This window comes from Lontra canadensis, unplaced genomic scaffold (assembly GCF_010015895.1).
Source record: "Lontra canadensis isolate GAN:19392208 unplaced genomic scaffold, GSC_riverotter_1.0 scaffold19, whole genome shotgun sequence".
Classification (NCBI taxonomy): domain Eukaryota; kingdom Metazoa; phylum Chordata; class Mammalia; order Carnivora; family Mustelidae; genus Lontra; species Lontra canadensis.
In genome coordinates, this window is record NW_022631013.1 from 1,534,673 (window position 1) to 1,548,008 (window position 13,336).

The window sequence follows — 13,336 nt, forward strand, 5'->3', positions numbered from 1 at the left end:
AATCTTCTGAAGAGTGAGAACACCACAAACAAATTAAAAATAAGTAATTCACCAGAAGAAATACTTGCATCTTGTGTAACAGAAAAAAGACTAGTAATCATATAAATAACATCTATAAAATAAAATAAACCAACAGACTTAGAGTTTAAAGGAAAAAATAGGTAATTTACAGATAAGCAAATAGCCAATTTACCTATAAAAATATGCAATAGTAAAAGTAAACTTCTTTGATTAGATATAATATGGATCATAGTTACAATATTGAGAAGTAGAACCAAACTGCCCCAAAACATTTACCAAATAATAATATTAATATAAACAAATACATTCCCAAATACATGTACATACAATAACACGTATGTAAATGGATGCAAACATTTTGGTGTAATGGGGTTAGAAGAAGCAGGTGGACATGAAAAAGATTAGGGGCCTAGAGTAAGATGGTATGTCTATAATATTTTGTTTTCCTTCAAGGAAAATGTTGTTGTTACTTGTGTAATTTAAAAAGTCAATGTCAAAATATAAAAAGAAGTCACCAAATGCACAACTCAAGGGTAAAACCTTTCAATTTCAGACGCTAGAAAAAGGGTAAACTAAACATAAAGCAACCAGAAAGAAATTATTTTTAAAAAATAGGATATAAGCTAATGAAATGAAGAACAGTAAAACAGAGAAATCAGTCAAACTAGAAGTGTATATATTTTGAAAAGATTAAAAAGATCAACAACCGACAAACCTATAAACTGATTAAAAGAAAAAAAACCTCAAACTACTAAAATTAAGAATGAAAGAAGAAACTTTCCACTGATGTTACAGAAATAAAAAGGTTTATGTAACAGGGCACCTAGGTAGTAGCTCAGTCTGTTAAGCATCTTACTCTGGGTTTCAGCTGAGCTCGTGATCTCAGGGTCCTGGGATCAAGCCCTACACTGGGCTTCAAGCTCCATAGGGAGTCTGTCTGAGGAGTCTCTCCCTCTTCCTCCGCTCCTCTCCCTGCTCATGCAGGCTCGCTCATGTGCTCTCTTCTTCTCAAATAAATAAATCTTAAAAAAAAAAAAAAAAGGTTTATGTAAGAACATTATAAGCAACTATATACCAAAAAATTAAATAGCTTAGATTAAATGGAAAGATTTGTAGTCCAAAATTAGACAAAGATACCACAAGATAAGAAAACTGTAGACCAGTATCTCTTATGAATTAAATGCAAAAATGCTCAAAATACTGAAAAGACTGTATCTAGCAATATGCATAAAGGAATATAAATCATGACCAAGTGACATTAAGCTCAGGAATGGGAGGTAGCATTAACATTCAAAAATCAGTGTAACATAACATATCAAGAGAATAAAGCACAGACCCACAAAATCATCTCAATAGACACACACAAAAAATATGGCAAAATATAAAATCTTTTCATAATAAAAACATTCAACAAAGTACAAACGGAAGGGATCTTCCTTCTATTGATAGAAGAGCATCTACAAAAAAAAAAAACCTCACAATCTTCATACTTAATAATGAAAATAAAATAAAATTAAATTAAAAAACAATAATGAATGACAAATGCTTTCTCCCTAAGATCAAGAAAAAGACAAGGATGTCTGAGCTCACCCCTTTCATTCAGCATTGTACTGGATGTCCTGACTAGGGCAATCAGGCAAGAATATCCAAACTGGAAAGAACAAGCAAAGCTATGACTGATTGTAGACAACAATCTTGTACATAGGAAAATCCTAAGTCTCTAAGTCAGTAAAAATCTTCCAGAAATAATTAATTAGCAAGGTTACCAAAAAAAAAAAAACAAAAAAAAAAAAACCAATATAGGAAAATCAGTCCTATTTCTATACACTTACAATAAAGAATTTGAAAATGAACTTGAGAAAACAATTCCACTTACAACAGAATTAAAAATAATAAAATACTGGGGTGCCTGGGTAGCTCAGTTGGTTGCTGGAAGGGTGGGAGGAGGGAAAGGGTGGCTGGATTTGTTAGCATCTGACTCTTGGTTTCAATTCAGGTCACAATCCTAGGAACATGAAATCAAGCCCCATAACTGGTTCTGAGCTCAGGGCAGAGTCAGATTCTCTCCCTTCCTCTCCTTCTGCCCTTCCCTTCTCAAATCAACCAATCAATCTTAGGAATAATTTAATAAATCAAGGGCTAAAATTATGTTCTGCAAAACTACAAAATGTTGTTGGAAGAGATTAAAGGTCCATGTAAAGTAAAGACATCCCAGGTTCATGGATCAGAAGATCTAATATTGTTCAGATGGCACATTCCTTAGATCTTTGATCTATAGAGTTAGTATCAAAAGCTCAGCTAACTTCTTTGCAGAAATTGACAAGCTGATCCTAAGATTCACCTGGATGAACCAACAAAAGTTGGAAGACTCATATTCCTGATTTCAAAATGCACTACAAAACTACAGGTTTCAAGACAGTGTGGTACTGACATAAAAATGGGCACACAGATCAATGGAATAGAATCAAGAGCCCACAGATAAACTCATATACCTATGGTCAACTGGTTTTTGACAGGAGTGCCAGGACCATACAACAGGAAAATAATAGTCTTTTCAACAAATGGCACTGGGGCAACTGGATAGCCACATGCAGAAGAACGAGGCTGGACCCCAATCCAAAATTAACTCAAAATGAATCAAGACCTAAATATGAGTTAAACTACAGACTCTTAAAAGAAACATAGGTGCTTATCTCCTCATGCTTTTGGATTTGGCACTGGTTTCTGAGATACATCCTAATGCACAAACAACACTGGTAAATTGGACTTCATGAAAATCAAAAACTTCTGTGGGTTAAAGAATATTATGAAGAAAATGGAAAGACAATCCATAACCCATAGAATGGGGAATTTGATATGTAAATCATATATATGATAAGAGACTTGTATCTAGAATATATAAAGGACTCTTAAAACTCAGTGGTAAGGAGACAATCAAACTTAAAAATGGGCAAAGGTAAGAATAGACATTTCTCAAACAGATATATAAATGCCCAATAAGCCACTAAAAAGATGCTTAACTTCATTAGCCTTGATATTAATGCAAACCAAAACCACAATGAAATATCATGTCACACCCACTAGGACGGCTATAATCATAGGGATAAATACAAGCATTGATGAGGATCTGAAAAAAGCATAACCCTCATACTCTGCTGGTAGAAACTGAACATTGTACAGTCTTTTTGAAAAATAGTCTGGTTAAACAGAGTTTCCAAATGACCTAAGAATTGTACTCTTGGGTATAAATCCTAGAGAAATGGAAACATGTTCACATAAGAACTTACACATAAATGTTCAGAGTAGCATTATTCATAATAGTCAAAAGGTGGAAACTCAAATGTCTCTCAACTGATGAATGGCTGAACTGTGGAATATTCATACAATTAAAAGTTATTCATCCATAAAAATGAAGTTATGATTTATGTTACAACAGACAAGAATCTTGAAAACGTTATGCTAAAGAATAGAAGCCAGACACAGAAAGCCATATAGTGTATGATTCCATGTATATGACACGTCCAGAAGGAGCAAATACATAGAAACACAAAGTGGATTAGTGTTTGCCTAGGGCTTTCACAGTTGGGAAGAAGTACGGAGTGACTATTATTGCACATGGGATTTCTCTTAGAGATGATAAAATATTCTACAAGTGGTTATACTGACAGTTTCACAATGCTATTATACCATAACCATTGGGTTGTACACTTTATTTTTTTGGAGTGTCCACTTTAAATAAGCAAATTGTATTATATATGAATTATAGCTCAACAAACCTGTTTAAAAAGTGAGGATAATATGCACAATACCCCATACCTCCCACTATTTTTTACAGTTAGATGCAACTAGCTTTATAGGAATTCTCTACCGTACTTCCTTTGTGATTTGTCAAACATCTGTATCTTTTGTTTCTATACAAACATGCATAGTTCTCATGTACCTATTTCTTCATCAGATAATCTAAATTTTTATATATTTGATTAGGAAAGAAAAAGAAAATTACAAAAATATATGGTGATTACTGGAATTTCTGCTCTTCTGTTGCATAGAAATTATTCCAGAAAAAAAAAAAAAAACTGGGCAAGAAACTGGAGAAATAGGCTAACATTGGAAGAGATTACTGCTTCCAAGGACAAAGAAGGAACCGTCTGTAACACACATCTTTATTTAGCAATAAAGATCTTGTTCCTAAGAGGAAAATACCTCTTGAGCTAAACCAAATAGGCCCCTCCACGAGGAGAGGGGATTCGGCCTCCCACTTGACTCCCCAGAAGTGGATTTCACAAGCCTACATGCAACCCAGAATTGAGCCACATTATCTACTCACAATAAAATTGTGGGCCTTAAGTACCCCATTTTTATTCCTTCACCTTGCCTGCCAGAGATTCTATTGATGAACCAAATAATAGAGGAAAATGTGGATGGCCTATGGCTGCTTCCTTGTCAAAAACAGAAGAAAAAAAAGAAAGGGAGGAAGGAAGAAAAGGTCTCCAATTATACACATTAGCCTTAATTTTGGCCTTTGGATGATCAGATAATGTTTCTGCCCATGAAATGAATTCTTGTGGCAAGTCCATGCTTTTCAGTGTCAAAAATAAAAGCTTCCAATTAACTGTCAAAAGCTTTTCCAGCATCTGGAGACAGGAGTAAATTGGAATCTTTTATATTGGTAGCTTTTGACATTATATTAAACAATCTTCTAGGCTTGTCATAGTCCATTCTTTGTATATATCCCAACTGGATTGTGTTTATCAATTGTTTTATTAGGCAATCTAATCTTTTAGCTCAATTTCTACATTTCTTATATTCGAGTGCAGTCAAGGGACACTTTTGCTCCTGTGCAATAATCTTCATGTTGTTTTCACAAGGACAAGGCCGGGGATATTTTTTAGAGTACAAGAGGGGGGTTTTGGTGTGTTTTTTGCTGTTGTTGTTGTGTAGGGGTTTTTTGGCCTTTTTTTCCTTTAGAAAGTCACTCCTGCATAGGGTTACATGCTGCTGTCTCAGCACTGGCAACCAGAGTGTCATCTAGACAACGAATCGGATATTGGAGATTGCTGTAATCTTTTCCACAAGGAAAGGTAAATATCAGAGCCATTGATCCACGCTTACGTACTTCTTTCCAAGCCTGAGATTTTCTCTTGAAAATAGAAAATGCTGCATGGAAACATTTCCCATTTCCCAGTATCTTCTCTACTCTCAAGGATTTTCTTTGTTTTACATTTGAAAAGGTAATCAAGTCACATAAATGAGCTCAGGATTTTTCCTTTGCTCTTAACTCCAAAAAAACTTTTCAAGAAAAGTTGGAATCGAAAAAGCCTCTTTTTTTATTTCTTCATATGTTAATATCTGGGGCTATTTTCTCATTTGACTTCTGTTTTCTTTGTTCCTCTTTCGTAAGAATGTCTGCATTTACCACATTTAACTTGTGTTCCTTTTGGATTCATAAATGCATATATTTTTCTTTAATCAAACTCTATGTTCCCTGGGAAGCTAAAAATTATTCCAGGCTGAGCGTATTATGTATTAACAAAAAAAAAAAAAAATATATATATATATATAGTGAAATCATTTGTATTCATTTTTCAAAATACTTCTCAGCCCAGTTTAGGAAGTCTTTACTTTATTGGATTTGTTCATTTGAATTTTTTTTGCCACTAAAGTAATTCAAATATACAGATGACCAACCATATAGATGTGAAAAGAATTGGAGCAATTGTTATGGGGGCGGGGGGAGGGGGGATCCACTTGCAGCAAATGATTAAAGAAAAGCAGTGCTCTGGCATGAACTTCTTGATGCCCTTCCTCCCCTTCTCTGTTTTCTGTCTGAAATACAAGAACAGTTTCCACCTTCCTGCGGGGCCAGAACAAGCCCTGGAGTGTATCAAGCAGTAACTCACCCAAAGTCACCAGATCCCCTGGGAACCGGGGTGAACAAAGGCCTACGTGAACTGAGCAGGTGCCAATCCATAGCCAAAAGCAAAGCTCTGGGTCCAAGAGCAAAGAAATGTCATTAAACTGACCAGAATAATGTAGCTAAAAGCGGAGAATGGAAAGCACTCAGAATCAAGAGAGCAAAATGGGTCAGAATCAGTAGGTTACGGAAGAGGCCATATTACCTCAATAGCTGCATTTGTCCCTGCCTCTGGCTGCATGACCTCAGGGGAGATGTGAGGGTCTAAAGGTGCTAGGCAGGCTCAGCTACCACCCACCGCTGGACTTCTCAGTCTCTACAGTCAAGGGAACCCCCCCATGGGCACCAGGACTTCAAAGGTGAAACACTGACAGCCATTGTGGCTTCCTCTCGCTCTTCCTATCTTGCTCCAGCAAAGATTTCCCCTTCACACACTTTGGGAGCCAGGGTCCAAAGGCTCTAACTCCTACCTCCAACCACCTTCCTCATCAGCGTTCTCATCATCAGTGTACCGAGGGCTCTGGGATTCTGCTCCTAAACCACCAGCAACTTCCGTTCCTTCTGGCCCTGGGAGTTTCTTTTCTATTGGCATTCTTATACTACGTGGTGGAAGGTCTCCTAGAAAACTCTCCCTGTCCCTTCATCATCCTCCAAGTCCCCAGCCACACAAGATTCAACCTTCTTTCTTCTCTAAAACAAAAGTGACAATGTTGGGGGTGGGCAAAGTTGAAATGACTTAATATCTCAATAATGAGAGCTCCCCCTTGAGCCTTTGGCATGGATACATGCAGCATTTTTTCTGTAACATTTTAGGTTATGTTTCAGAAGGCTAATTAGTTTCCTACCAGCCTGTATTCCTGAATTATTCGTAACTGTGAAGTGTGAGATGGGGAACCAGAACCCCATCTTTCTCTGTATTTTTTTAATATAACGCAGCTCTTTGGGAAAATCTTTATACTTACTAGTATTTTTCACTTATGCCAGAGTATATGACACATCTTCCCCATGGGGCGGGGCTGTTGAAAATGAAGATGATGTCTCAGCTCACATTTATGGGGTACTTACTATGTGGGTCAAATGCTGTGGTAAGTACCGTAATGCATGGACTATCTCATTTAATCCCCACAACTATTATCCTCATTTTATACATGAGGAAACTAAGGCCCACAGAGATTCATTAACCTGCCCAAGAGAGGGGTAGCCAAAATTCAGGGGGAAAAAATGAAAAGGGAAAATGAAGAGAAACAATGCTTTTGAGAGGGAATTACTACTAATAACAGTAAGTTACATGACACACTCCAGGGCCTCATCTTAGCAAACTGGTGGCCTGGAAGCCTCTCCACCCTGACGTAAGGGTATTCCCTTGATTTAGGGATGTCACAATACAGGTCAAGGTACTGGCAAGCTTCCTTCTGGTTGGAGTCAATGAATGAGACCTGGAGTGCTTCTGGCAGCAGGCAGAACTTTAGAGAATAGAAATGTGCTTTTCTGCAAGACCCATTTCCACCCCTGAATGCTCCATGGCCTGGATGTGGACCATACACTCAAAGGAATTGTAGCTGCAGTCAGTGGCACTGGCCTGGTTTCATTCTTCAATACAAGAGTGGATACCTTGCTGAAAAGAATTCGTGGGATCGGGCTGTCAATATTTGATCAATCAAGTGGAGAGTTCAAGTATGGCCTTCAGCACAGGGTATAACAGGGAAAACCCACAATATTTGTTCTAATACCATCATGGTTATTATCATTATGTAACAGTGGGTAAGCATTTGGACTCTGGAGTCAGACTGCCTAAGGTTTAAGTCTAGGAAGCACTACTTACTACAGTATATTCTTAAGTAAATTATTTAACATTTCTCTGCCTCTGCTTGTCTGAAAAACAGAGGTAATAACAGCACCGATTTTATCAGATGTCTCTGAGGAGCCAACGTGAGTAAACTAATACTTTTGCTTGGCACATGGTTGGCACTCCATAAATATTAATTAGTATCATTACTATCATCATCACTGTCAACAGCATCTGTGTCCCAAGATTTGGAGGTGACAGGAAGTGACTGGATGAGAACATGCTAAGCTTCAGCAGCAAAGATGGCCATGGATAGCCATGGAGGCTAAATTCTCACCAGCCAGACCCCCATGCTCAGACTATGACCCAAGGGGCTCAACCACTTCCCTTTGCCACCATCCCAGTGCAAAGCCTCGTTATTTCCTACCTGTGTTATTGCAAACAACAATACAAGACCAGATTGATCTCCCCAACTCTGGTCTTTCTTCTCTATCAACACTGCTAGCAAACCAATCTTTCTGCTCGAAGGCACGGTTCTTGTCTCATAGCCTATCTTCCTCAGCCTGGTACGGTACCTTGCACTAGACCACACACGATGGAGACACCAAGCCAAACTTTTCTGAGATCACTGCATGAATTCCCTTCACGGGGTGGGAAATGGCATCAGTAAAACAAGAAGAAGAGGGACCCTGGCCATTGAAATGGCAGTAACTTGTTAGTAGTGGTAAATTCCACTCTCTTTCCAAAGCACTTTAGCATGCTCTCAGAGAGAGGAAAAGCAGGTAATAACCCTATTTTAAAGGGAAAGAAACTAAAGATGGTTTACAGACATGACTCAGCCAAGGTAGGGCTTCATTTGATAGTGCGAACTGGGTCCCAAAGCACTCAGCTAGTTTCACTTTGCCTCTTTTCCGTAACTATTTAGAAAGGACCACATTACATCACCCGATGAATTGTGTCCGATGTGGCTAGAATGATAATGGTAATCATTTATTGAGTAATTTCTAACTGTCAAGAACCATGCTAAGCATTCTGAATGGGTTATATAATTTGATTCTCTCAACAACCATAGTTGTCTGTTTTTCAAATGAATAAACATGAATATGCAGATATTAAATCACCAGCCCGGGGTAACTCAGCGATATTAAGTGAACAGAGAGGGTTGCCAGCACAGCGCTCTCAGCAGCACCCCTCTGGCCTTCTTGGCACTTGGATTCTCCGGGTTTCTGGCTGCACCTTGAACCAGTAACCAGAGATTGCCCTACAAAATAATTTGGGCTTTACCTACATCAGGTGTACTGATGCAAGAATTATGTAATAATTTAGAAATGCATCTAAATCATGCTTTTTTAGAGTCTATCATCTCAAATTCTTCCTTTTTATTACTCAGATTTTATCTGTATTTTTTCACCTGGGAATTCTTTAAGTAAAAATAATAAACATAATTTCACTCCAAAAAAACATTTTGTAATGAGTGTTTTCCTTTTGTTTTGCTCATGAAATGAATTCTTTCTTGTTTTAGGTTTGATATTGTGGTTCCAGGACATTCTTGCCTAGACCATAGCTTTTCTGCTTAGTACAAAAGCTACCAAGAGTATCCTCACACACTTTATCAATTGTATCTCTTCTCTTTTTTTTTTAAGATTTTTATTTATTTATTTGACAGACAGAGAGCCCAAGCAGGCAGAGAGGCATGCAGAGAGAGAAGGAGGGGAAGCAGGCTCCCTGCTGAGCAGAGAGCCCGATGCGGAGTTTGATCCCAGGACCTTGAGATCATGACCCGAGCTGAAGACAGAGGCTTAACCCACTGAGCCACCCAGGCCACCCAGGAGCCCCTGTATCTCTTCTTTAATTCATATATTTTTCCATTTGAATATATTTTATACATCAAGGACATTAACCCAGTCTCTTATTTGTGGCACCTTTTTAAAAATGGTTTGTTGCTTGACACGGACACTGATGGGTTATATAGATGGTTTATATATATGTGTAATATATATAGAATTAAATCAATGGGTATTTTTTCCTTTTTTTTTAAAAATTTCTAAATTTATTTGACAGAGAGAAAGAGAGAGCGCACAAGCAGGGGGAGTGGTAAGCAGAGGGAGAAGAAGCCTCACTGATGAACAGGGAGCCTAACACAGTACTTGATCCCAGGACCCTGAGATCATAACCTGAATCGAAAGCAGACATTTAACCCACTGGGCCACCCAGGCACGCAATGGATAGGTTTGCGCTTTTTCCCATTGCTTTTATGCTTAGAAAGTTCTTCCCTATCTCTCAGAGAAATAATCTGCCCACATTATCTTTAGTTATTTCTATGTTCTTTTTTTTCTTTTTTAAGATTTATGTTTATTGGAGAGAGAGAGACAGAAATAGGGAGCAAGAACATGAATGGGAAAGAGAGGGAGAAGCAGGCTCCCCACCGAGCTGGGAGCTGATGCAGGGCTCGATCCCAGGACCCTGGGATCATGACCTGAGCAGAAGGCAGATGCTTAACCAACTGAGCCACTGGGGCTCTCCATTTCTAAATTATTTCTAGATATCCATCCCTTCCTGCACCTTCCTCCAGTTACTTTCTCTGTTTATCCATCATTTATCTTTCTTACTCCCTCTCTCTCCTCTTATTCTTTTATTATTTAACTTTTATCTCATTTTGACATAAATCATGAGATAAGGATCAACACTTCTATTTTGCCAAATAGTTTACCATTAGTAGTCACTATTCCTTGAATAACTCCATGCACTCCTTCTGTTTTCTTTTATCACTTTATTGTATACCAAATCCTTGTATATTTTCAGATTTGTTTTCAGGGTCACAATTCTGGGGTCACTCTTCTTTTTTCAGACAACATTGTATTTCTTATATTCTTATAATCAATTCCATTTGGTCATAATTTATTATTCTTTTATATATATCTGTACATGATTTGCTAGTGTTTTAGCTAGGTCCTTTGTGTTTATTCATGAGTGAATTTATGTATAGTTCAGTGTGCTTATGTGGGAAGAGAGCCCCTTTACCAAATTGAATTATTAGTGACAAAGAATAAGCAAACAGCAAAATTTTTCTATCTTCTAACATAGTACAAAAACATGGGAATTATATGGTCCTTAAAAGTTAGAATTTCTATTTGTTCATAAAACTGTGGCCAATTTTTTTTTTCTCCTGGTTGTTAATGGCTTTTTAGGAACTTAAGTTTGCTACCTCTTCTATGATCATTTTGATAATTCATAATTTCTCTGAAAATGGTTGACATTGTTTTTATGTGCTTACTTGATCTGAGTTTTGCATTCACTCTGTCTTTTTGTCTCATTTTTTTAACTGAAAATGCTATGTATGCATTAAACTGTTTAAAAAATGGATTTCTCCCCCAAAAGGATCAGATTTCAAAATCATTAATAAATTCTACTGTTTTATATTCCCTAATTGATTGCTGATTTTACTTTTTTTTTTTTTTAAGATTTTTTTTATTTGTCAGAGAGAGGGAAAGCACACAAGCAGGGAAAATGGCAGGCAGAGGGAGAGAGAGAAGAAGGCTCCCCGCTGAGCAAGGAGCCCAATGCAGGACTCGATCCCAGGACTCTGAGATCTTGACCTGAGCCAAAGGCCAATCCTCAACTGACTGAGCCACCCAGGCATCCTGCTGATTTTACTTTTATAATTATCTTATTTCCCATGGACTTACTTCTTGGTTTTTCTGATTTCTCCATTTAATGCTTATCCAGTTCCTTTGCTAACTGTGAGGGGCTGTTCTCAGCTACTGAATCCCTTACCTGGCATTCCTTGAGGCATGGTCCCCTTCCTCCGACTTGGAAGCCATTGATGGCTGGGTGGGCATCCTTCTCGTGCTTCAAGTATCTCTGACCACCACATCTCTCTGACTCTTCTCCCTGCCACTTCTCTTTTTAAGGGCTCATGTGATTATGCCGAGCCCATGAGGATAACCCAGGATACTTGTTCCATTTAGAAGTCAGTGGATTCAGAACTTTAATTCCACCTTCAAAATATCCTCACAGCCTACTCCAATGAGTGTTTAATTAAATACCAGGTAATTGGGATTTTGGAGGGACATGATTATAACTTTGCCTGCCAAACACGGTTTTAATTTTTGTTCTCCATTTCAATAGTTTTACTGACAGGCCTTGATAAAAGGCATCATAAATACTTTTTAGAAAGGAATACATTTTTATTGTTCTTTGTTTACTGGTTTGGACATAAATGTGAATGTTGTTACTGTAGAAAATTTGGAAAATAGGGGTGCCTGGGTGGCTCAGTGGGTTAAGCCTCTGCCTTCAGCAGAAGGCAGGGTCCTGGGATCGAGCCCCATATCTGGCTCTCTGCTTAGCGGGGAGCCTGCTTCCCACCCTCTCTCTCTGCCTGCCTCTCTGCCTACTTGTGATCTCTGTCAAATAAATAAATAAAATCTTAAAAAAAAATTTGGAAAATAAAAATGGAAAAAAAATCAATCATAACCAACCATAATCCCATCACTTATATACAGCCACTATTAGTATTCATATTTTTCTCTCATTTTTCTCTGCACATATTCATAAAAGTTGAAGTTCAAACTATATGTGCAGTATTATATTCTACTTCTTAAATTAATGTCAGGTTGGGAGCAATTTCTAGCATTTAATATTTATGTTTACATTGTTTGTATAATTGCCACATAATATTATAGTGTGTACTTTAAAAAAGGCTATAGGGTGTTGCAAATTTCTCACTATAAAATAACACTGAATTACATATTTTTACTTTGCTGGTATTTTGGATTTCTTTCTGGATATATACTGAAGTGTCAAGTTGAGATATTATGTCAGTCTTTTTTTAAGTATTCCTTACACTCTAAAATAGTCTTGTAAACTAATAGGCTTTTAAAATATGAAGTCAGAAAAAAATAAATTAATTAAAAAATAAAAAAATATGAAATCAGAATAATCACATTTATAAATACAATTCCATTGCAAATATGCAAAAAAACATACTTCTGCAGAGTCAGCTTTTCTCAGGGTATGGCTTCCATTTCTGAGTATACTTGTGGCCTACTATAATAAATCTGAATTTACAAATGTCGGGAAAAGATGGGGTAGTCATTGTTTCTGTTCACCAAATATTTGCTGTTCTCTTTACAAATATATCTTGAGATTTTCTTTCTCTGTGCCCTTGAGTTAGAATCTGGAGATGGTACAAGGTAGCAGAGCCCCTAGAAGAGACACAGTGTGAATGGGAACTAAACCTTCCTTCTTTAAGCCACCAAGATTTTAGGATTATTTATTGCATAGAGTAACCTCTCCCATAATCTCCATCATGAGTAGACTGGATACAGCTTCTAATCAACAGAAATTAATACAGAGAAATGAACTCCCACTATAACAAAAATATAGCATTAATTAGAAGGTGTGGTGAGAAAACTGTCCATGGAGCTGGAAGAATGGTAATCCATGTTATGCAGAATATTTGGTAAAATGTCATGTGCAGTGTCGTAGAAGGCATACTCCATACTGATAAAATAGGACAACTAGGAGAGTGAGCTGGAAAACAGAATGTTAGTAACATGCTGACCACTATCAGCTCTCTATGACACAGTGAGATAAGCTTATGGTAAAGATAAGCT

The 13,336-nt window shown here is 37.4% G+C and overlaps 1 long non-coding RNA gene across 1 annotated transcript in view; it reads right to left on the minus strand.

Annotated features, from left to right (window-relative positions):
• Positions 1-1,015: 1,015 nt before the first annotated feature.
• Positions 1,016-13,336, minus strand: part of LOC116869280 — a 45,096-nt gene continuing 32,775 nt past the window's right edge. Inside the window, exon 6 of the long non-coding RNA XR_004383018.1 lies at positions 1,016-1,043. This is a non-coding gene — a long non-coding RNA (uncharacterized LOC116869280). The remainder of the gene's footprint in view (positions 1,044-13,336) is intronic.